Source organism: Prenolepis imparis, unplaced genomic scaffold, assembly GCF_030444845.1.
Source record: "Prenolepis imparis isolate NDT839.2.m4 unplaced genomic scaffold, iyPreImpa1.0 SCAF_5, whole genome shotgun sequence".
Classification (NCBI taxonomy): domain Eukaryota; kingdom Metazoa; phylum Arthropoda; class Insecta; order Hymenoptera; family Formicidae; genus Prenolepis; species Prenolepis imparis.
Genome location: NW_028141163.1, coordinates 16,305,875 through 16,332,427, shown reverse-complemented (window position 1 = coordinate 16,332,427; position 26,553 = coordinate 16,305,875). Strand labels below are relative to the sequence as shown.

At 37.1% G+C, this 26,553-nt stretch overlaps 1 protein-coding gene and 1 long non-coding RNA gene across 15 annotated transcripts in view; one reads left to right on the top strand and one right to left on the bottom strand.

Moving 5' to 3' along the window:
• Positions 1-7,044, bottom strand: part of LOC145936227 (uncharacterized) — a 274,129-nt gene extending 267,085 nt beyond the window's left edge. For all 3 annotated transcript variants that reach the window (XR_014425348.1, XR_014425349.1, XR_014425350.1), the window contains exons 1-2: positions 6,590-7,044; positions 6,324-6,366 (exon numbers count right to left, since the gene is read on the bottom strand). This is a non-coding gene — a long non-coding RNA (uncharacterized LOC145936227). The remainder of the gene's footprint in view (positions 1-6,323; positions 6,367-6,589) is intronic.
• Positions 1-26,553, top strand: part of LOC145936221 (protein muscleblind) — a 382,974-nt gene that overhangs the window by 231,208 nt on the left and 125,213 nt on the right. The window lies entirely within an intron of this gene.

Here is a 26,553-nt window from a genome sequence, read left to right as displayed (position 1 = left end):
ATATTTATTCGTAAGTTTATGTAATTTTTTGCTAATCTTAAAATTTATCTATGTTCCATTTTTTCAAAAGAATCTTATGACAGTTTATTCGCTTACTGTAAATTACAGTTTGGCAGTATATTTCGTTTTTTTTTTTAGAAGTAACAATACTTTGACTGTTTAATTTGTATTTACACATTTATCTAGCACAATGTGTGATTTACGAGTGTGTATACGAGTTTAATAGACGAACGCGTAAAACTCTCTCTCCCTTTTTCGCTGCTCCGAATAACATGTAACGTCGCGTCACGTCTCGGGAAAAAATGTTTTTTATGTACCAAAGTCGGGCTTGTGCGTGTCCCACGGGAAATGTTACACGCGTGACACAACCGAATCTACGAGAAATTACTTTTTGAAATCCTCTTCTTACTTGGCCATCTTTTCTAATACCTATCTTCCCTACCATGCTTTCTAATACCTTAAAGGAGCTTAACTCCTTTTTAGGGCATGATGGAAGGCCTGTTTAAAATTTCACGAAACTTTGTTGAAACTGTACTTATGTGCTTCTTAGCTGCTGTTTCAAGTTGGATGTGTTTATCACGATATCTCTATAAAAGATGCTTTACAACCAAAGTTGTCTCTCTTAGATTTCTACAAAAAGGAGTGACAAGTAGTCACTTCCGCTTCTCTCAGCATCGTATATATCACGTTGCGATTAAAAGATATGAAATCTTTAATTATAATAAAGACTTTTATAATTTATGCGATAACAGAGATATATTTTATTATAAATGCTAGTATATTTTCGATCTTTATTTCTTAATTTCGTAAGCAGGGTTAAAATAAGCATAATAAATGGCGAACATGACTGCAGTTGCAAAACGAACAACATTTAACACACGCGGAAACGGGATCGCGTTTTGAAAAGTGGTCTTTATCTCACTTCCCGTTTTGTATTTCCGCGAAGAGTGCCTGTTAACGTTGTTACAGAAGACGGAGCGGCGGTGGGAATTGAGATGGAAGTCTCTGCGTGTCGTTGGTCGCGCTTTTATTTTGGCGAGAAGTTGCTGTGTGAAAGGCGGTTGTTAACATTTCCCCGGCAACTTCTTCGCAAGTAGATGCAGCCGCGCATTATTCCGCCCGACGCGCCACGCCGCCGAAAATTGAAGCACGTTTTCGCTGCAGCGCTACGTGATGCGCGGACTGCCGCTTTCTCTGCTGGAATATTCGCGCCGCGAAATAAGAGGTACATACACCCCCCAAGATACAAATCAACCGAATGCAAACGTATTCATGCGTTTCTATCCCGAACGTCCGGCGTTGCGTTCCTTTCGAAACAACTTTTTCGCGTGAATCTAATAATAAATTGCATCTGCGTTACATCACGTCTCGCGGATTTTCTACGCGACAATATAACTCATTTCTCTCTTTTTTTCGACATCTACAGTTAATGTGAAACTTGAGCAATTTGGCAAATCGTATAAATAAAAGATTTCTTAATTTACAATTATTTATATAAAATATGGCAATGTAAAAACTTTGTTTTCTCTTTAGTGACAAGTGAAAAATAATTGCGAAAAAGAAGATTGATGTTCTCGTCTCGTCAGTTTTTTTTATTTAATGGAAATTATTGAGAGTCACGTTACTACGATCATATATAATATATACGAACGGCATATTTAACATCCGTACGGTCTCTCGTCTCCCTTTCGTAACATGAATTTAGCGAACTGACGTAAAACTTCTTATATTGCAGCGCGCGAACTTTTCAGCCTCGCGGAATTTTTTTTTTTTTTTATGGCATACGAGAGGAATTACCGGTGGTCGTATATATTCGTATTATTGTCATTCGAATACAGATTGCCACAGAATTTCGTCGATTCGCTCGTATATTGCCGCTCGCGGCGATTGCGCGAAATCGGAAAAACATTTTCTCGCGGGCACGCGCGATACAGGAGCGATTAATTAGTAACGCCGTCGATTTCGATGCGCGCATCTGTTTGCTCCGGCTGTATATTTCGGGGTTGCTGCGTATAATTAGGCCAGTTGAAAACAAATTCTCGCTCGATTAAGCGCGGTCGTTAATGATGTACTTATAGCCATTAGGGAAACAAATGGATTATTTGTTGCGATGCAGCGCCGAAAACACAGTCATTTTTCGCACAAATTTGATTTACGTAGAGTTCTTTGTAAATTTCGGTTTATAAAACATCTTAATTCAATTAAAATAAAATCTAGTAGAGTGTTTGTGATATTGAACACAAAGACTATTTAGATTTCTTAACACGAGTTTCAATCGCCGATTATAAATATTTTTATATATTACGATTGGAATAATCGCGATTTTTCTGATCTTGAAAGAATAGATGTAAGTGATGCTTGAAATCGAGGAAGAGAAATTGAGAGGCTTTATAAACTGTGTTCGGGTCACTTAATCTTCTTTAGTCATCGATCGATGGCTTCATAATCTCTCTTCTTAACGCGGAGTTTTTTTGGGGGGGATTTAGTACGTCAAGGAGATGACTAGACGATTTATTGCGCAGATGTAATAGAAAGCTGATCGAGATCGAAAGGAAGAATAGAGGGACTCGTTGATCAGCGGATTTTATTTGAAAAAATGAAAGAGGCTCTCATAGCGAGAAGGGCCGAATTCTTCTCAAGTCACGATGATAAAAAGAGACGATACCTTGCGATATTAAAAACGGTGGCTCTATGGTCGTTTTTCGTCGCAGATTTATCGAATCTCTTTTATGGACCAAAATATTTGAAGAGAAAAGATATTCTACGCGAGCGATCGAGTACTTTACCAAGGACCCGTGATTAATAACTCGAACAAACCGCAAGTGAAATTCCGTTACACCGAATACACACAGCGAAATTTTCACTATAATGAAATTTAAATCCTATTTTAATGTTTACACAACATACAGGGGCAATTTTATTTAACGAGTAACTTTAGTATAGCATACTTGATTTAATGATCTCGCAGAGATGCAATCTCTTTTATCATAACTTTTATCATAATCAACAAGAAGCTCGTTTCTTATCAAATAAAAGATACAATTACTAACAACATGAAATTATTTTTATGTAATACTGTATAATAAAATAAAATAAATGTATATATATAATGAAATAAAATATTAGACGGAATAAAAATGTGTCGGTAAACAACTAAGGTGTGTGATATATCAATTTTTGCGAATATTTATTATTAATGTTATTCAATATTTATTTCAATATTAATAATATTCAATATTTTTCTCTTTATTAAAATATATGTAATAAATTAATTATTTGTGTGTATAAACTTTGATTTTCTTTCGCGAAGGGCATTTGATTCATATCAGAATAATCTATGCAATAACTCAACCGTCGCGTATATGTTTGTGCAGACGCTATCCCTCAATCATGAGATCTCGCAAACTTTTATCACTTTTATCGAACGTCTACATTAGTTTCCTGCGCAAGTTAGTTTGACGTCTTCGTCAATAATGATCGCTTTTCTCGGTACCATATGGTCGCAATACGTTGCATTCGGAGGGATAACGTGGATAACAATCTCGTAAGATTTCAATATAACGTTGATGGACCCATCATTTATCACGAAAAGTGTCGTTCAGTCGATCCCTTTTCTCGCGCGTGATTCGTGATTTCTCATAAGCGCGTTCTTTGTATATGTATATAACGCGAATAAAAGATATTTTGATAATTTAAAATAATATCAAAATTCTATACTGTTCAGGTTTTTAAGTGCATTTTTTGCATGCTGTTGCCACAATGTTGCGAAATTCCGGATTAATCTTGAGATTTCGTCACGAAGTATTCGGAGGTAATGCTACCATCTTGACTTCTTCCTCGTCTTACCTCTTAGAACTATCAAAAGTTACTCGATGTCAAGTGGAAGCTTCAAGGGAGCTTTCTTCCCTATCTCTTCACTTCCGAGTTTCGTAAGGGCGATATCGCGTCGCCAGATAAGGAAGGCAAAAAGACAGGGAAACGAAAAGTAGTGGAACAAGAAAGTAAAACGGGAAAGAATGGTACGTAGAATTTCAGATGAAGTTGGAGAAGCCGGGAACGCGCGCGGCTACGATCGTGAATTATTACGGAATAGTACGTGAATTATGGCCGGACAGTAACAACCGCAGACACACGTGATTTGAAATTTTACGATGTAAAATATGTGTGATATATTGATGAAAAGATCTTAGGTGAAAAACGCAAATTTAATATAGTTTTACGAGAGGACACACGTATTTCATGATGATGTTTGCAAGCACAAACATTATTTGATATTTTATAAAGCTATTCGCAGTTGTGTTCTTTCCATGAAAATTCTTGATGCGGTCGTATATTTACCGTTTGGACATTTTCATGAATGAATAAGCGCGACGAAAGGGCGGAGAATTGCACTACTGACCTAGATATTTCTTTGCATTATGAAGGAAAATATCAGGATCTGCTTTAAAATCGCCAAAGGATTCTAATATTCATTTTTATGGGTTTTTATCCGAGTTTAGAATTCTTTAGAACTCGGATAAAAATCCATAAAGATGAGAATGTTAAATAAGAAATGTAAAATAAGAATCCTTTATTTTACAGATGTTGCACGGATTTTTTTATTACGCGTAATTAATGAACATTAGTATATGTGAAATTGACGTATCATTTCGCATAGAAACTTAGAAAATTTTTCAGATATCTTAGTTCAGATACCTTAGTTTAATATTCAATACTTTTATAATGTTTTTTTAATAGTTTAAACCTCGTTCAAAAGATGAAATATATAATTCTGAGATTTCAAATCTCACATTTAATTTCTCTGAAATACATTTTATTATATTTGTTCGGAATGAGAGAAAAAAATGAGCGTGAAAGAATCCTTCATTTTACAGATGCTGCATGAATTTCGTAATTTTTATTGCACGTAATTATAAATATTAGTATCTGCGAAATTGACGTATCATTTCGCGTAGAAACTTGTAAAATTTTTAAGATTTCTTAGCTTTATATTCTTAACTTTATATTCAATACTTTTATATAATTCTCAATAGTTTAAGCCACGTTCAAAAAATGAAATATATAATTTTGAGATTTGAAATCTCACATTTAATATTCTCTTAAATACATTTCACTATATTTGTTCAGAATAGGAAAAAAAAATAGTATGCAATTCTTCATTTTACAGATGTTCCACAAATTTCGTAATTTTTATTGCGTGTAACTATATAAACATTAGTATGTGCGAAACTGACGTATCATTTCGCGTAGAAACTTGTCAAATTTTTAAGTTTTCTTACCTTTATATTAAATACTTTTATGGTTTCCAATGGTTTAAGCCTCGTTCAAAAGATGAAATATATAATTTTGAGATTTCAAATCTCATTTTTAATATTCTCTTAAATACATTTTATATTTGTTCGGAATAAGAAAAAAATGAAGGTAAAAGAATCTTTCATCTTACAGATGCTGCATGTATTTCGTAATTTTTATTGCGCGTAATTAATGAATATTAATATGTGCGAAATTGATGTTTCGCGTAGAAACTTGTCAAATTTTCAAGATTTCTTACCTTTACATTAAATACTTTTATGGTTTTCATTAAATACTTTTATGGTTTTCAATGGTTTAAGCCTCGTTCAAAAGATGAAATATATAATTTTGAGATTTCAAATCTCATTTTTAATATTCTCTTAAATACATTTTATATTTGTTCGGAATAAGAAAAAAATGAAGGTAAAAGAATCTTTCATCTTACAGATGCTGCATGTATTTCGTAATTTTTATTGCGCGTAATTAATAAATATTAATATGTGCGAAATTGATGTTTCGCGTAGAAACTTGTCAAATTTTCAAGATTTCTTACCTTTACATTAAATACTTTTATGGTTTTCATTAAATACTTTTATGGTTTTCAATGGTTTAAGCCTCGTTCAAAAGATGAAATATATAATTTTGAGATTTCAAATCTCATTTTTAATATTCTCTTAAATACATTTTATATTTGTTCGGAATAAGAAAAAAATGAAGGTAAAAGAATCTTTCATCTTACAGATGCTGCATGTATTTCGTAATTTTTATTGCGCGTAATTAATGAATATTAATATGTGCGAAATTGATGTTTCGCGTAGAAACTTGTCAAATTTTCAAGATTTCTTACCTTTACATTAAATACTTTTATGGTTTTCATTAAATACTTTTATGGTTTTCAATGATTTAAGCTTCGTTCAAAAGATGAAATATATAATTTTGAGATTTGAAATCTCACATTTAATATTCTCTTAAATACATTCCATTATATTTGTTCGGAATGAGAAAAGAAAATTATAGAATACTTCACTCACCAATTGACGTACTGCATATCTGCTACTCCATCGATGTCAATTCCTGTTAGAAATGAGAAAAAAAATGAGTGTGAAATAATCCTTCATTTGCAGATGCTGCATTGATTTCGTAATTTTTATTGCGCGTTAATTGAATAAATAATAAAGATGAAATTAATATAATTATATAATTTTGAGATTTAAAATCTCACATTTAATATTCTCTTAAATACATTTTATTATATCTGTTCGGAATGAGAAAAAAAATTATAGAATACTTCACTCACCAATTCACGTACTGCATATCTGCTACTCCATCGATGCCAATTCCTGTTTGTCTCAAAATCCCACGAAGAATTTGCACACACACACACACACGGATAAATCGCGAAAACGTACTCGATCGCGCGTAAATTTATATGATATGCGATTTAAATTATACTTTGCGTATTCACTGTTGACGCGATAAGAACGCGGAAAATGCGCTAACGAATCACGAAAAAATATTACCGTCAGCAATGTTTCACTTTCGATATATTTAATATTCGCGATGCGATATTATGCTACGTCGATCGATGGGTAATTACAATACTAATCACTGTCGCATTAACGGAAGAGAAACGTTACACGCAATATTTCGTTCGACACCGCGCTGTCTCGCTCTCAGCGATAGAATGAATGAAAGAATGTGGAACTGTTGTGTGTGTCCTTGTAGAATTAACGCGACACGCGCGCGAAAGAACGCAATATAAACATACTTTCTTCGGAAGAAGACGAGCAGGGGAGGGGGCGGACATGATCTCGCGTCTCGAGTCGCACAAACACAACCTCGTCTGCCGTATTTATTAGACTAGTCTATCGCGAACGCGCGTTTCCGATATATTTCTACGGAAAACTAACTTAAGCATAAGAGATCTACGATATTAAGTGGCAATTACCTTTCGCTCGACGGAGAATTGTCGTTAAAATCGCGACGGAGAGTCGTTAGAATCGCGAGCTGTGAACATGTCACTGTTACGTCACCGAATGACGCCGAGCACTTGGCGCGCATTTCAGCTCTTTCCCCCCCCCCCTCCCTCCCTCGCGAAACCCGGACTTTTTCCTGCGTTTTCGCGTCCTCGAGTCGGTCAACCTCAATCGCCGCGAATACACAAAAGTGTTAAGAATGTAGAAGCATTGTGTGTCTTTGTAGAATTAGCTCGACACGCGCGAAGGAACGCAATATAAACATACTTTCCTCGAAAGACGAGTAGTAGAGACGGACAAGATCTCGCGCCGCGAAACACAATCGCGTCTACCGTATTTATTAGACTAGTCTGTCGCGAACACGCGTCTCCGAACATATCTCTATAGAAAATTAATGGCGCACGAGAGATATATGATATATTAATTGGCAATTACCTTTCGATCGACGGAGAATTCTCGTTAGAATCGCGAGCGAATATATCTGAGATGTGAACGCTGACAAGCACTTGGCGCACTTTTAGGAGCGATTCAGGTTGACCAACTCGAGAACGCGAAAATGCCTGAGCTCTCGCGCTTTCGCGTTCTTGGGTTGGCCAACCTGAAACCCCGCGAATGTACAAGAGTGTTAAATTAATTTATTGTTCAAATAGAATACCGGCCGCTTACTTGGATTACGTCGTAATTGATAAATATAGTAGAATTAATAAATATATATTAATAATATATATTAATATATATATTAATATATATGTATATATATATGTATATATATATATTAATATATATATATATATGTATATATATATTAATATATATGTGTATATATATATGTATATATATATGTATATATATATATATATTAATATATATTAATATATATTAATAATATATATATATAATATATAATATATATAAGTGTTAAATTAATTTATTGTTAAAATAGAATACCGGCCGCTTACTTGCATTATATGTCGTAATTAATAAATATATATTAATAATATTTCTTAATATATATTATATATTATTTTTATTTTTTTATTATTATTATATATTATTATTATTATATATTATTATTATATATTATATAATATATTATATAATATATAATATATATTATTAATATATATTTATTAATTCTACTATATTTATCAATTACGACATAATCCAAGTAAGCGGCCGGTATTCTATCTTAACAATAAATTAATTTAACACTCTTACATATATATATATATATATATATATATATATATAATATGTTAATATACATTAATATATATACATACATATATATGTTGATATATATTAATATATATTAATATATATATATTATATAATAAATAATTAATATTTTATTTATATTTGAACGCGCGCGCGATAGAGAGAGAGGGATACATGTGAATGCAGACGGGATTAGACGCTTCGTCGAGATTTTGCGCCAAGTCCTTCGCGGTTGACATGTGAACCCCGCTAGCCCCGCCGCGTCCCGCGCTTTCCAGTTAGTCGCCGAGTGAAAATTGTCGCGAGTAGTTGCATTTCGGGATCGTCGAGTGAAATATCGGTTAATTGAGATTACATATATAAATGTTTCGCGAGTGATAGTGATCGGGATATTCAATCGATGCGTGTGAATCGCGGTTAACAGCGGTCTCGAGTTTCTTCGACGAATATTTTGACGAGTGTCGTGAAATATTTTTAGTACAGTCGTGCGTCTCCGAACGGTTAACCGCCATTACGCGTAACGAAGTAACGAGAAAAATATCGGAGGATCGTCGTGATCGCGTCGAGAATAGGAATATTTCGCGAGTGATAGTAATCGTGTAGTTAATCGGTGCGTGAAGTATGGCTAGCGATATCGAGTATCTCTCTCTTCGACTCGGCGTGCGACGATTTTTTTACACGTTTACGCGTGCGGTAGTCATCGTGTACAATTCCGTGTGCGTGCATTACGGGAGTGCCGAGGGAAAATATCGGGCAAAAGTATATCGTAATTGCATCTTGTTCTAATATTAAGTGCCGCGAGTAATAAATAATGTGATAGAACGTGAAGGATCTCGAACAGCGTGAACTAAAGCGGCACGTAAATATCGTCCGGAACGTTGAACAAGGATAGACAATTGTGACGTAGCGCGCAAGTAGTAGCGCACAATGTATCGATAATCGATATATCGATATATGTACCGACATTACCTTTATTATCGATATTACCTATAACCTATATTACCATCAAAAATAAATTGTCATATTCAAAGTAAATATCGGGAGAAAGTATGTGTCACATTTTTTGTAGTAGTGATTATTTAAATAAATAAATGTGCATCGGGAGTGTCGAAAAAAGCATCGTGCGATTATTGAATTTTAGACGTTGCAATTGTATGTGTGAGTGATAGTAACTCAAAAGTTTATATTTAATGGACTGACTGAATCATCGAACAAGGCTAACCTCAATTTCGGACACAGCACTGAGTGGATCAGCTGACTAGAAGGAGTTAACGAATGGTTAGTTTGTAATTAATTAAATCATATTTAGTGGCATATTTGATATATATAGTGTGTTGATAGAATTATGAAATACATCTTTTTTTATCGATACATTACTGAAAAATATTTATTAATATAAATAACATGACTATTTAAACAATTATTTTAAAGTATACTTATTTATCAAAAGTGAAATATATTTTTCCTTAATTTTGACATTACGTCATTTACACGATAATGATTAATAATGGAATAATTAGTATATATATCAATGCATTAAATTTATATACAATTGATTTATTTACAATGTTTATTGTCACACATTATAAAATGTAAATCAAATAGATAAACTATATATATCAAATGCTAACAAATTCCACATAATCGACAAGTTTAAACAGTATCTCACATTTTGTCCTACGAGATTTTTTATTATTTTCATCACATTTGAAGCAATTGCGAAACAAAGCATCTATTTTTTAAATTTCTATTTTTTCGTGCAAATTTTCTTATTTCTATGATATCTGCGAATATATTTTAGGCAAAAACAAATTACTTTAAAGCGCTCTATAGATATTGATAAAATATTTTGAAAAAAATGACAAGAAATTACGAATATTAATGCGTAAATTGGGGGGGGGGGGAGAGAAAAATTGGACCAAAGAAAAATAGGTGATCAGTTTTTATCTATCAATGAAAATTCTTATCGTGTCTGTCGGCTTAATTGCCTCAAAAACGTGGGAAAAAAAAACCGCGGAAAAGTAGATGTTAGCGGTAATATGCGGTATCAAGGAAAGGTATGATCGAGAAAAATGAGAGAAGGGAAGAAAAGAAAAGAAAAGAGAACGAGAGAGAAAAGCCCGGCTATTAGATACTAGCTGCCGCAAAACTTAGGGGAAGTTATGAAAGTGGGATCGGGTTCGGAGAGTGCTACGCCGAGACATGCCGGCGCAGCATCTCGAACTCCTTCCTCTCTTGCTGCCTCCATCTCTTCTCCCCGTCTCCTACGTCTCTTCGTCTCTTGTTCCTTTTTTCGCGGCGCGAGTAGAAGACGAGAAATGGTCAAGTGGGATATACGAAACATATTAGACTCTGCGGCACGTCCGCGAATTGGCCAGTAAGTTTTTCTTTTTTCTTTTTTTTTTTTTTTGTTACTCTTTCTTCAGAGTCCGAGCGACATTAACCCGAATCCTTCGTTCTTCTCTCGACTCCGAGACGAAGGAGGGCGAATTTTGTCGCGAGGCGGGCGTGGTCGGGACGCGTCGAGTCTCCTCGCGAAATTGAGCCATCAAAAAAGTTTAGAAATCGTGCTTTGAATTCCGGAATCTCTCTCTCTGCCCTCTCGGGTCCGCGCGGCTGGCCACACGGTATTAATTTACGGGACGACGAAGGGAGAATAATTCGTACGATCGTTACCGTCTTTGGATTGTTCTTCCCAGATCGTTGCGTTTTTCCTCGGCACCATTTTTCCCCGTTTTCCCTTTCTCCCGCATGCGGGGAACGAAGCGGATAACGAGGCATGAACTTGGCGGGCGCGACCCGGAATATCTTGAGTCATCGACTGCGATACCGGGAATTGGAGCTATTCGCCCTCGGAGCTGGATAAAAGGCACGCGAGTGACAATCCTATTAGCAAGTAGGCAGTCTGTGAGATAAATCTTTCGAGATAATAAAGCGATGTTGGCGAGAGCGGCTTCCGGAGCCGACACTTCTTAGTTGGATAGCCGTCGCCGCCCAAAGAAAAAGAGAGAAAGAATTGGAAATGAATTTATTTCATTGCCCTACTATATGCCCTGCTGTTAAAAATATTTTACCTCTTCTGAATTAATTATATTTAAAAAAATTGATGCGTGTGTACATATTAATTAACACGATCCTGCTAAATTGCGATCGAAACGATTTAACGCAATTAAATCCAACAGTCGATTCTGAAAAACATATTTAGAAAATTTTACTTGTGTAAAAATAATTGCATTTAATAACAACGATTTGGAGCGATTATTTTTAGCATAATAATATTTGTTTTATTACTTATACAATGTAGATGTAGTAAGATTTGACAGGAAACACAATTCGTATTTTTTAAATCCAATTACGTATTAATTCACAGAAATCGGAAATGCACAAGATTGATTCGATTAAATTTTATCGGTAAATATTCATAATAATCGAGATACTTTTATTAATTATCACGATATAATTGCATGAATTTTTGTGGAGGAGTGCTAGGTAAATTCATGACATATCATAGTCGGGCGAGAGCTGTATATAATAAAATCTATAAATATATACATATATCTTTCTCGAAATGGAATAAAATGTTAAGCGTAGCGTGAAACGGTTTCACCGCCATATAACGTCACTGTGCAACGGCAGCAGTAACTGGTAGTGCAATATAGCAGCCACATCTTTCTTTCTCTCTCTGTCTTTCGCAAAATACGATACATTTTCCGTATTGCGTTCTCCTCCGTCGTTTCTCCGGAACACGGTCGAACGTCGCGCTTCCGTTTCGCTCCGCATCGTCCTTTTGTGTCCGCCAACGAATCCTCTTTCGCAGCTATCGAGTTTTTATACGTTTTACATTGGTCTAAATCTGTAATTTTGCTGGACATAAATTCAGCCCGCTATCAAAAATACATGTATGATGTATATGTATGATTATATATTTATTATTTATATAAAAAAATTATATTAAATTATATTATATTAAATAAAATATTGTAGTTATATACGCGCGGTATCTCTCTCAGAAATTTAATGAGAAAAAGATATATCATGTATGTAACACCATTTATAAAATTTTGAAGTTGATTTTTTTGTAATGAGAAATATATAATCATAAAATTTTATATCACACATAAATGTGATTCATAATGTTAGCCGAGACCGATGAGAGTCTTCGCTTATTTGACAAGTAAACTTTAGAATTATGAATGCAAAATTAATATAAGCAGAATAGATAAAGTCGGATGATAAATCGATTTCTTTATGTTTTTGCGCTGAAAATACATCAATGTATCACTTTTTTTTTTTTAATATTAAAGAAGAAATTTTAGATCTTGATTTGAAAAGACGAAGATTTCACACATTAAAGAATACATTTCTAATCAACTGTATAATATACAAGAGTTGTAACAAACATTGCAAATTATTTTACGTTTTTACAACTTTGCCATTTCAATTAACTCTTTTCTTACATCAATTTATTATTTTTTTCGCGACGTAGATCATCTTTTCTAACAATATTGTAATTTTTTATTTATATTCTTGCTGACTTGTTTTTGAACAAATCTCATTTGATAACATTTCGTCTCATATATATATATATATATATTTATTTATTTATAGATCAATATTTCACGACTTATTTCTTTTAATGTCGTCCCCAGTGCGGATTCCATCTTGCGTATTTTTTATCTTCTTTTTCTTTTCTGTTTCTATCTCTCATCTTTTCTCTCCTTTTTGTTTCCGTTTCATGAACGAACGCATCCTCTTGCGTAAAGATTCGTACTCGTCGTATTCTCTCGTTTGCGCTGGTTTTGCCCTGCGTACATATTCTGCTCTCGCCCGTTTTTCAATCTCTTTCTGCTCTTTTTTTCATTCTAGTTGACGCCACTTTTGCCCTCGTTCACCGCGCGCCCGGTGACTTCTTTTCTCCTTTTTTTTTTTCGCTCTCCCATGCGGCGGAATCTTCGTTCTCTTTTATTTTTCTCGTCCATCCTCTTCAGTTTTCCTTCTCGTTCGACGCTTACGCCGCTCTTTGTCCGCGTCGTTCGCGCCACCGCTTCCTTTATTGTATTTATTCCCCGGTGTCCTCCCTACTTTCCCGATGTAGCCGCCGCGGTCCTCGATACCCTCTCGCAGGTTTTCCACGCATGTATATATATGTATATATAAAACTCGCGCTCTCTCTCTCTTATTTTCCCCCTTTTCTCGCGTTCGTCCCCCGCGAAAGCCTGCGCGATCTTCCGCTACGTGACGTTTCCCGTTTTCCTTTTCGGTATGTACGTACGGTATCTGATACGTGATCCGTTCTACCTCGTCTCGATATTGTCCTCTTTTGTTGCGCAAAGTGCATTCCACGGGCATCTCTCCCATTTTCTCTCGTACTATCTTCGCGCGTTTCTCCTCTCCCCCCTATTCCTCAAATTCCCAGCCACTTCGTTACTTCGCCGATGGGCGATCCTTGAAAATACGATACGCTCGATTCCCTCCCATTACCCACGTTAATTCGGCACGCAGCTCTCGAGAGCGGAGAACCGCAAGATAGTCGGACCCGGGGAAACGTTGCTCGTTAGAGCGCGAATCCCCAGTCAAACAATATTCAGCTAAATTTCTGTAAATTCGCCGTTTCGGCCGGAATGGCGGGATCGTCGCTGTGGGAATTCGAGGTGTTGTTACGCGATAGTCTTAACCGAAATGAAACGACCTTAATATCGCGGACGCGAAGTGAATACGCAAGGCGTTTAAAAGGCGAAGCACGCGATACGAATCTGGTATACGATAGATTTCACTTGATTCAATTTTTTTCGCGCGATTTATTTTAAAGACGATTATGTCCGGATTTTATTCCGACCACTTAGTGGATTCGGTAGGAATGGATGTCCAGTCTAGTACGAGCGTGTAAAAGTGAGAAGAGCACACGGTTGGCTTATAAATTTTCCACAGTTCCTCGAAAGGGTAGGAAGAAGGAGGAATAGCGTTCGGAAACTTCATTCGTACGTTTGCCGGAGATAAAACAAGAAGTGCGCGGTAATCGACGCGGATGAGACCGGGTCGCTGGTGAATTATTGCGCTCTGATCGATTCGAGGATTTTCGGGGTGAGAAAGAGAGAGGGAAGGAGCGATAGAGAGGAAAAAAAAAAGACGAAGAGAGACGGCGGAAGCTGGAAGGTGAGGGAAAATCCACTCGGCCGCTAACGGACCGGGAAACAAGGCGGTGGGCCCCTAACTTTCGTTACAGTGCGCTGCCGAGAATTTATTATTCCGCGTACGGAGATGGGGGGTCGGCCTCTCCCTACGTAACCCACGTCCACTTTAACGCAATTACCGTCTCCTGCCATTCCTGGGGAGAGAAGGGGGGGGGGTGATTCGAAAAGGCAGCACGAAGGAGGAAAAAAGCGAAGATCCACGAAGGATCCTTTGCGCGCCCTCGTTTCTTTGTTCTCGCGAAGGATTTTTGCCCCCGATGCCCACCTACGGTCTCCGGCGAACGTACTTTGACCTCCTCACCTCGCCTCATCGCAGCCAAGAGAGATCCGTCTCTCCCGCCGACACGGCAATTAAATTTAAATAAGGGACCGGCGAGAGGAAAAGTCGATTTGATGAAGACTGAAAAAACGCGGGGGATCGGAATAGTCGATCGCGCGGACGGGGAGAAAAGATTGAGAAGCGGCGAGGTGAGGTGGGCGAAAAACGATTTGAAAAATGCCGGTGCTGACAGTAGCTCTGCCTTTACATTCTTGCCCTTTTTTTTAAATCAAGAAGAAACAGCGAAAGCGGGACACACATACAATTCCGCGTGAAACTTTCGTCGTACATTCTCGATATTTCTTTTTAACTTTACCAATTGATAGTTACATTTCCGCGGCCGTTTCCATTTTCGTGGTCGTTGATATTCACGAATAATTGTGATCGGTAAGTTGCAATTTAAATAAAGATCTCGAAAGAGATGAGAGGACGCAGATGCAGTCAAGAGGGATTCATCTGCATAGACATCTCGAGGAAATTAGTTGATGCGCGGAGTGACGGAAGAAGGATAATATGCAGTCAATACCGTATTTTCCATTTAACATAATTATTTGATCACGCGAGGCGAGACGCGCGACTTTTTATATCTCACAAAATCCCTTTATCTGAAATTTTGCGCTTCTTGCTCGCACAATACATCGGATTCGCGGACTTAAACAAATACGGCGAAAGCCGAATCGGACTACAGAGTCAAACTGCTCAAGATAGCGAAGCAGTAGTATAACGGGGAAGAAAGGGTGAAGGGTAGTTTCGCGTAAAGCGGAATTCTAATTGTGTAGGATCAGCTGGATCGAGTTTAGCTTCGAGCACGTCCGCTTTAACGCGATTAGCCTCTCGCGGAAAAGCGAGGAAAAAGGAAGGGCGAGAAGGCGAGCTAGGGCGCGTTTCGTCACTCTTGCTTCTCTTTGATCCTTGTGCTTGTTTCGCCACCTTGTTTTCGCGTCCCTCTTATCGATTTTCGTCAAAAGGATGTCGCGTGCCTGACTGTCACGTTTGTGCGGTCAGACGCGATGTTTTTTTTATTTTTTTTATTTAAGTATGGTCCTTATTTTTTTCTATATGTACTTCTTTATAAATAATTGAAGGAATAGACGCGTGAAAAGAGAAGAATTATAATTGTCTTGAAATTTTCATCACTTTTAAATAATATATATGAAACGTCTTTACATAATTTACAAGGAATATTTAAATTCTCATTATTTCATGCATAATTTTTAACTTTATAATGCAAAACTGGAGATGTAAGACTGTATACTTAATTTTTTATATTATTTTATTCAATGAATGAAACGTATGATCTCAATAAAAATTCCACGACTATAGTCGAAGAAAACTTAAAATTGCTAGAACGGTAGATTCTACTTTTTGAATCTCTCTCATCACATTCAAGACGAACTCTTTACCAATGTAAACCTCGTCCAAACCAACAGTAAGATTTACGTGATTACAAGGTGCGCGGATAATTGACGACTTAAACATTTCTCCGCCGTGTAACTTCACCCTAAGTAAAGGACCGAACTCCGCCTCCTACTCGTCGTGTTCCCTCATCGGTAAATTTGTTTCACCGCGTTGGCCAACCTCCTTTCCCGCCTCCTGCCTCTCCGGTCAAACTCGACATCAGAAAGAAGGAAATGTTGCAGCGGTTTGGTCGGTCCGTCCGACGAAGCAGGAAATTCAAATAAGAATCCGATGGGAAACGTGGGCGTTTTAAGGGAATGAGGGGACGGACTCGTGAAACTCGTGGCGAAGCATCCGCGGATAAGAGCAGCGAAGAGAAATTGGTAGGGTGGCGCTCTGGATGATGAGAGCAAAAAGTCGTCGGAGTCCACCGTCGCCGTCGTCGTCGTCGTCGTCGTCGTCGTTGGCTTGCTAGCGACTGCATTGCGCCGTCACGTCCCACGGGACTTCGGGGGTCCGTTCCAAGATGGTTCATTAGTTGTCGCAATGCAGGACCTTTCCTTGCTGCCTATCTCTCTCTCTTCATCTCTTTTTTTCCCCTCTATTCCTCCTCTTTACCTCATCCTTCGTCGTTTTTTTCTCGACGCTCCGTTTTCCCTCCAGCTAGATCCTCCGATGAACCGCGCCGCCTTTACTTCCGGTTCTACGGAACGCCGTAGTATTCCGACCCAACGGCCATCGAGACCTCGAAACTCCGGGAATATCAACGAAAAAGGATATTTTGCTCAGTCAAGCGTGCCCGAGGATTTCCACGAAATCCCTGTTTCGGGATGCATCGGGATGCTTTCTCTCTCTCTCTCTCTGCTTTCTGCTCGCCTCGTTACTTCCTGCGTTGCGATTTCTCTCTCTCCCTCTCGCGCCATCCTACCAATTGTAGAAGCTATACGTTCTCTTGTTCGACTACGTAAGCCATGAAGCGCTATACGCACCTTCTTGCGCGGCTGCGAGGGATTACGAATTGCCGCAGCGTTGCAATCGTTCCTCTCTCACGAGCTTCGATATCGAAACAATTCCGTGTACCAAGTCGCGCGGAAGTACACTCAAAGACTCTATGATCGGGACGAGATTCGATTCGAAACCGCCCCTTCCCACCTACGACGAGCGTTCCCGGCGGCATTGCGAGTAAACAATATCTCGCGACGTTTCGCGAACCTGGAAGCCCCCTCGGACCGTTCGTTCGTTCGTTCGTTCGCGTCGATACAATCCCGATTCCTCCGGGCTCTGCGCTTCAAGTTGAGAGATACTTCTTTAAGGGAGTTTTGCTTCAAGACGCTGTCTATTTCTCCGTATTACGTTTAAAAATTGCGGTCAGTGACTGATAAAAACGAGCGAGAAACTGTCCATTTACTGCCGATCAAGCGAATGACAGTTTCGACAGATTCGATATTTCTCGCAGATTTTCCAATGTACAGCTCCTGTCGATAGAGTTTGTTCATTTATTAAAAATTTGTTATATTGCATAAATTGTTATTATATATTATTGTCGATGCGAATAAATATTCTGTGACATTGATTCGATTTTTATTAACGCGATATGAAACTCGTATAAGCGTGAGATAAGAATCAACGTTAAATATGCGCGAGAAATGAGGTTTGACGTATAGCTGTTTGTGCGGACAAATATCTCTCGACGGTTGCGAATTTTGTGTATTTTCTTCTCGTCGAACTCTTGTTATTACGTTGCTCGTTTTCCACAAATATTACCTGAAATTTTATTTCGCGAAACACCTGGAAGGTCCGTGGCCGCGAAAACATCTGAGGTGACGCATTTACAAGATTGCTCCTAGCGGGGACTTTAAAAACGATGCACCTCTTTTACTGTCGCGGTAGTCAAACGACGCGGTAGTCAAATACGCGCGAAGAGATAAACGGAGATACTCGCACTGGGAGATATAACGTGACCGACGTATACGTCCATAAGTATAGAGCTGTCTGTACCTTTATAGTGGAAACACAAATTTGCGTTTCTTCAAAGAAACATTCCTAGCAGAGAAATATATATAATAAAATGTATAAAAGATAAAATTAAAAATGCGATACTATATTTTTTTTTATTTATTTTTTTTATAGAAGAATCATAAGAGTAAACTCTTGTGTAAAAAGAAACTAATGAATAAATAACAAACGCGAATGGACGTTTTTGCGATTATGGTAGGTGTCATTTTTATCACGCTCTCTGTAGTTACAGTTCTATATTCTGAGACGTCGTCTGGCTTCTCTGTCACTTTATATACGCCCGTAAACTTTCTGGTGAGTTTCATGCTTATTACCATACGCGTGGTTCGATTTTTCAACTGTCTGCGGCAGAGTTGACTTTTACTTCCGCTAACCTACCTTGGGAATCTGACGCTCGTGTCCGTCGACGTTTATAAATGCCACCGGATTTGAATCTGCCATGAGACCGGATTGATATTGTCTGTCTAATAAATATCTTGTGAAAGATGTCTCAAAATAAAGAATTTAAAGAATAGCCACGTTATTTGATATGCGGCGAAATTATGCGTGTGTATGATGAGAAAGTATCTAAATTATTTCTTAATATGACTTACAATAAATAAAGTCTTATATGTTATGCCATATTAACATTTTTAATCAAACTTTATATATGCAATAATTAAAGTATATTCTCTCTACAAAATATATAGCATATAAAAATTTGCCATAATTAGTCGCTTAGGATTTTATCCGCTCTTGTAAAAATTCCTAATAGTGCCTCGCGTTTCGCGATCAGCTGATCGCGAATCAGCTGTTCGCACTCGCGACGAAAGGAGAAATTGCTTGTGAAAATTATATTCGTCTCTCATCTTCCCCTAAGTAAATGTAGGTTTCGAGCAACGATTGGTTTTCGCCTCGTCGAGAGAGTCGATCGTGTATCAAGTATTCCGTGCCTGGCGCCTAATCTCCATCTCGTTTCATCGCGATATAGACAGGACCTGCACGCGCGCGCGCGGCTAATAATAATATTAAGTTCGAGTGCGCTCTCTCTCTTAGAAACACAGGCGGCGAGAATCTGTGCAAACACGTAACTGGCTGCCGCGTTACGCCAGTCGGATAAATCAAACAGACGATGGAAACGTGATAAGTCCGTCTATGTTCCGCGGGACGGGACGAGTTTCTGGCGCGTATAGCTCGATTCCCGGATTCGAACCGACCTTCGAGTTAATCAAAACTCAAACCCCGTCTCGAGACTCGTCGAGAAGATTCTCAGCTTCGTCCCTCCTTGTCCTCTGTTATCGTCAAAACGAGGAAGACGAACGACGAGGAGGATCACTCTGTCCGTCTCGTGCTTTTAAATCTTCTTTCGTGTCTAATCTTGAATTAAATCTCGGACTAATTTTTTATTTTATACCAAGTCAAATTATCGATTATAACACATTGATCGCTGTCTATTGCAAATGTAAATAATTTAGGGATATTTTCGACGTGTAGAAGTTTTCGACGTTTTTGTATTTTAACAGCATTATGAAAGTTAGGATTTGAAAAATGTTAATTATTGTTAAGTGTTTTTTAATTACATGTGTGAACAAAATTAATTGCAATATTGTAAAAGTATGAAAGAGTTATGTGATGATTTTCGTGTATGTCAAAGAACTGGATTTCTTGTGAGAAAATTAATATTTAAATTAATTAAATCAAATTAAATTAATATTTAAATATTTCAGAAATTTTAGTTGTTTATGAATAATGGTAATATTTTTATTTTATTTTTTTCAAAAGTTATATTTGAAAAAATATATATATATATTTCTATATATTATTATAGCATCATACGAAGTGTTCGAATTTTATTTACTAAATATACAGATCTTTTTTAAAATGTAAGAAGAGATCTACTTGCATCAAGTAAATTTACTTTGAATTGTTTGTTGTACAATCTTTACTTTTTCATACATAAATAAAATTAATATATACATACTGAAAATTTATTTTAATTTACGAAACACACATTAAAACATAATCAGTCAATCCAGAAATATTAGAACACGTTGAGAGATCCCTAAAATCCATTACATTAGAACGTCATGTATGAAATTAAGTAAAAAAAAAATGATTTGACTATAACAATTAATCATTTGTTAATCTCGCATATGTTTTATATTCTTCTACACGTTCATACACTGGCGGATCCGGGGGGGGGGGTTAACCCTCCCCCCTGCAAATTGAAAGAAACAGTTTTGCTGAATTTGTTTAAAAAATATAAATAAAGAAAACATTAAAGAGCTATCGACGTCAGGATCCGCTAGTGTATATATATAAGTATAAGATACACTGTAAATTATACTCATTACGCATTCAAGGAGTTAAGTGTAGATTAAGTCAGACATAGGACGAAATGATGAGATAATTTCATTGCACGAAAATAATTAGGTGAAATTCTTTATATCTATATAATATACATATAATATATATTATATGTATATATTATATAGATACAAAGAATTTCGCCTAATTATTTTCGTACAACAAAATTATCTCATCATTTCGTCCTATGTCTGACTTAATCTATACTTAACTCCTTGAATGCGTAATGAGTATAATTTACAGTGTATCTTATACATACATATTGTATATATTATATATATATAAAGAATTTTGCCTAATTATTTTCGTGCATGAAATTATCTCATCATTTCGTCCTATGTCTGACTTAATCTATATTTAACTCCTTGAATGCGTAATGAATATAATTTACAGTATATCTTATACTTATATATATATGTATATATATATATTTTTTTTTTATATATATATTATATATATATATTATATATAAAAGTATAAGATACACTGTAAATTATACTCATTACGCATTCAAGGAATTAAGTATAGATTAAGTCAGACATACGACGAAATGATGATAATTTCGTTGCATGAAAATAATTAGGCGAAATTCTTTATATCTATATAATATACATATATATATATATATATATATATATATATATATAAAAGTATAAGATACACTGGAAATTATACTCATTACGCATTCAAGGAGTTAAGTGTAGATTAAGTCAGACATAGGACGAAATAATGAGATAATTTCGTTGCACGAAAATAATTAGGCGAAATTCTTTATATCTATATAATATATACACTGGCGGATCCTAGGGGGGGGGGGTTAACCCCCCCCTCTTGCAAATTAAAAGAAACAGTTTTGCTGAATTTGTTTAAAAAATATAAATAAAGAAAAACAAACATTAAAGAGCTATCGACGTCGTTGATCCTGGAATAAAAGCTAATCATGAAACCAAAAATATTAAATAAAATAATTTTGCAACCCCCCCCCCCCATTATCGACGTCAGGATCCGCTAGTGCGTTCATATATTTGCTTCCTTCGCTTTATTTTGGTCTCGTTTTCTTCTTTCCTGCTCGTCGTGCTTCGTTGAACGGACACGTGCATTCTAGTCTCGTTCTGTGTCGAAGTGCCTTGCAAAAGGGGGACCTACTTAAAACTGACTCCCGTGAATCCTGCGTACTCTTTTCGGTGCACTCTACTTCCTCTTCTCCGCATTTTCCATATATCTCCGTACTCTAGTGTCTTGTCCTTTTTCCCTTGCTGCGTAATGAATCTTGCATTCGCTTCTTTCGCTCCAGTTATCCTCATTCCTGTCGTGAATTTTCCGTTACTCTCTCTCTCTCTCTCTTCTTTTTTTCTGGAACCTCACGTCTTCGTCTTATTCCCTAGAGTTACTCTTTCAGCTTTTTGCCTTCTTTTTCTCGCATTCTTGTCTCCGTATTTCTTATCCCCGCACCCTTCCTTCTTTTTCTCCATGAGTCGCAGTCGAGTTAAACCGAGCGCAACAACCGGTCCTGCGGACGAAAAAGGGATTTTGTCGTTGTCTTCCTCGTCCTTTTCCTTTCCTCCTCACCGTATTTCAACTTCCCCTTTCCCCTTCACTCTCTCACTCTTCATAGAGCGATTTTGCGCGATCCTACGAAGGAGGAACGTCGCCACGGCGTCCGCTGGCGGAGCTCCTTTCTTAATCTTTCCTGGGACAATCGTCTCGGCGTGATAATTTAATCCGGGAGTTACGGAATTAAAAGTTTCCCGCTGAGCGACGCACGACCGAGGACGCCCTCTCGTTTCTCCCTTCTGTCTCTTCCTCCAGCTCTCTTCACTCCAACTATTGTCCGACGCGTTTGCCGCCTTTCCGTTTTTCTCTTCTTTGCTTCCTCTCTTTTTTTTTTTTTTTTTCTTTCCTTGCGCCGCCCACGCGTTCTCGTTTTCCATTACGGCACTAACCGTTCTTTTTCGCGACACAGACGAAAAGTATCTCGCGCGCGGCGTGCGATCAGACTTTGGACTTAATTAATAAATTTGTCTCGCTTTGCCTAAATATTAGAATTGCTAATTTCCGTAAACAGCTCGCTCCGCTCTACAGCAGCTACTACTTTTTGAAACCCGTCTTCTCTCTTCCTTTGGCGGCGTCGCTTCCTTTAACTCCTGCCTCTCCTTATTTGAATCTTCTTTCGTGTTACGTTTTCCACGGTAAGTTTTGACCGTTGTGCTATAAAGAGCAGCCATGATTAAAGAGAAGTTTCACGAGAATCGACGCTCTAATTACTTGAAATTTCTTTACTTAAAAATTCTTTACTCGAAAATTTTCATGTTTTTTTTCCTTTTTTGGAAAACATCGGCCACAAATATTCTTCAATAAATGTTTTCGAAATAATAGAATGGAACATATATAAAATAATGAGCAAATAACTGAATTATTCGATGCACGCATATTATATGTTAAAAATTTTAATATAAGATATTTCGTATATATAAATCTTCATAATAAGTTTTCTAAACTGATTGTAAAGTTGAAGAGAGGGAAACTTTTTGAGAATGTTTGATGAGAAGTATTACTGCACAATTTTTTATTTTTTAATACTAAATATTATGACATCTACTTTCTCAAAATTTCTGAAAGCAGTGTTTGTCAATTGTTGCACTGAATTTATTTACGAATTTATATTAAAAATTAGGTATAAGAATAATTGTATCATTATATAATATATCGGGTTTTTCATTATCATCGGGCTGTCTTTATTCGATGAAGCTATTATCCGCAGTTCGCAAGAAATCGTCAGATAATGTTCCAATCAAGAACATTCTCCATCAGCTCTCGTACTTTCATCCGGCGTCTCGTCTCGTGTCCTTGTTCGTGTTTAAGTGAAGGCCGTCACGATTAATCAAGTGACTAGGATTTCTAGTACTGACGCTCTCGCGACGTAATTTCTTCCTCGGCTAGGTCGGCGGACAAACATTTTCCTACCTCTCGACTTCTCGAAAAGAAGGGAGCACTAATTACGCACCGCCAACGTCCGCCTCCGCGCGTCGACGACTCTCGGATTATTAATATTTACGACAATTCGCGGTGTTCTCTGGCCGGCACCTAACTGCGCGATATACTAGAAGCACGACGACTCTCATTTTTCCGACTATTTACTGCTGGCTCGTTTTCGAGCCAGACCGCGCGCGCGTAAGAGAGAAAGAGAGAATGCAGTTATTAAAATAAAAAGGTATGATAAATAAGAACGCTCGCGCGGGGAGGCGAGAGAGGGGATTATTAAAATAACAAATGCGTTGTACGAAAGTGGACGAGCTTGCCGCGTTTTTATCCGTTTTACAGACGTTTGTGTCTTTTTTTCCGCTTTACTCGAAAATATTTTCCGCGACAGTGCGTGAGCGGCTCTGTCGGGGAAAAACAACGTATTATTATATTCCCAATTATAAACGCACGTGAATGATAATTTTTTGCGAGAGGAGAAATTCTCTTTTTATCTTTCTCTTCTTCTCTCTGTTTTTGATACCAGACTCTTGCGCGGTCGAACTTATCTTGTTTTAAGCAGATCTGCTGAAAGATAAATTCCGCCAGAGAAATAATTATGCTTTTACTATTTGATGATCCAAATTATTATTACGAATTATAATTAATTAAGTTTTCAGTGCAGATAGAGTCATATAAGATCAGTTTCCAGAAACGCGCTATGCTAATTAATGAAGCGTACCGAGTCTCTAATCAGATGTTACCTTCTGATTGGCGACGCGACGCTTTCACAGGTGTTCGTGTAAATACAAATCTAATTTGAGTGTGTCGGGAGGGATTGGTAGAGCGTGCTAATTATCGCGGAAGGAGACTGGGATGACACATTTAATTTATAGACTCTGAACAGATCGCCAATCATCGCAGTAGTAATGTCACTCTAATAATTCGCGAATGCGAGCACATATTTCTCGCTCGATTTTCGTAAATTAGATCGAACGACATCCTCGTCCCATTTTGATTTGCTGTGACTGTCTCGACTTTTCTTTAATGCCGTTGTTATTCACGTGCGGAGGGTTGATCCTTATCGATTTGACGGATTTCAACGCGCAAAAACGTTTAACTTTGTATCGCGTTCCAAAAAATAATCCCGTCGCGAATACGAGAGAGAAATATGCTGACAAGTAAACGTTCATTTGGATTAATATCGTTACACGCGGCTGTTTGTCCTGTGTCAGGCGTAAACTCACTTCGTTGTGTTTACCAGCGCGAAATAAAATACGATTTGCCCGGCGGGCAATTTATTTCTCTCACGGTCCCGGCACGAAATGGTAGCCTCTGCGTAGAGATTCGTCGGACCTTCCGGAATGTGTCTTTCTCTAAGGAAAATGACTTTTTACTTGCATGCTCTTGACGAGCGGTAAGCGGAAGAAAATAACCGGGACTTACGTTGATTGCTTGGCTCTGTCATCGCTCCTATATTTATACAGTTATTCTTATATTTATACAGCTCGCACATCGTGCTAGCACTGACATAATATAGTTGCGTAATCGTGTTTATTTGAAGCGAAATGAAGCATAATTCGTAATTATAATGGTAAACTGTTTACGAGTAACGATATTAACGTGTTGTTTCGTAATTGCATTATATATCATTTTTGTATCTCACAGATACATCAATTTAACTTTATCGTAAGATATTGCTGCAAAATTGATCACGAAGAAAGTTATTTATAATCGTTTTTATTGTATATTGCTGATAATTAAAAACAATAATGTTTCAAATAATATTATAATAATTGAAGTGTGAAATTCGTTTCGGCTTTTATTCGTAAGAGTCACGAATAGAAGCTAGACAAACGAAAATTGGAACTGTATTTGAAAGATAATAAATTACGGTCTTTATAGAATTAATTGTGCACCAGTATGTAATTCTGAAAATTTTATAAAAAGACTACTGGTCAGAAAATTGGATAAACAGCTAGGCGATTTGTTCACTAATTGGATCGATCGGAAAAAACTAAGATTCGTTACTTTGAAACAGCACGAGAGTAGCATATGTCGTTTCGTTTCGTCGGGATTAACAATTAGCGGGTACAACTCTAGTTGGAACGCGTTCAAACGCATTGATGAAGGACGCCGGGTAAAGGGTACACTGCAGAAAATCGAACATTGCAAACAGCGGAAACAATGTACTTACTTAATCTATGTGTGTCACAAAATTATATAAATCGATTGATCAATCTTGCTCAGCAATTATCTTACAAGAAAAAATAAGAAAGAAATGTACATTTTAAACATTTTTTTTCGCAGTCATACAAATTTGTCATTTCCTCGTGGAAAATATTACAAGAATTACGTTTGTTTAAAGCAAAAAAAAAATATATACGCGATGGTATAATAATTATAATATAAAAATACTACTACTCTAATGACTCTTCTTTCTTTCAAATTTTTTCTATTATTTAATACGTTTTCTTAAGTACATTATGTAAAATGAGAAAAATAATAATATCGACGCCATATGGGCCGGAAGTTCTTTCTTAAACCGGAGACTCCGAGCAGAAATCGCAGAGGTGGACACGCGTGCACGTAACTGAACGATCGACATGTTATACTCGCGTGCGAATTATAAAGGGAGCGCAGAATTTCACGTGACTCACCTACCTATCTACCCCGCCCAGCGCATGACTCATGCTTGCAATTTGCCAATTAACGAACTTACCGTAATCAGATAGTGTCGCCTGACTCTGATCGTGCATTTATGTTAACTGTGCCGTTGTCATGAGGTCGGCCGAACGCGATGTTGCTAGGTGCAACTTTGCTTTAGTTACCTTTCTCT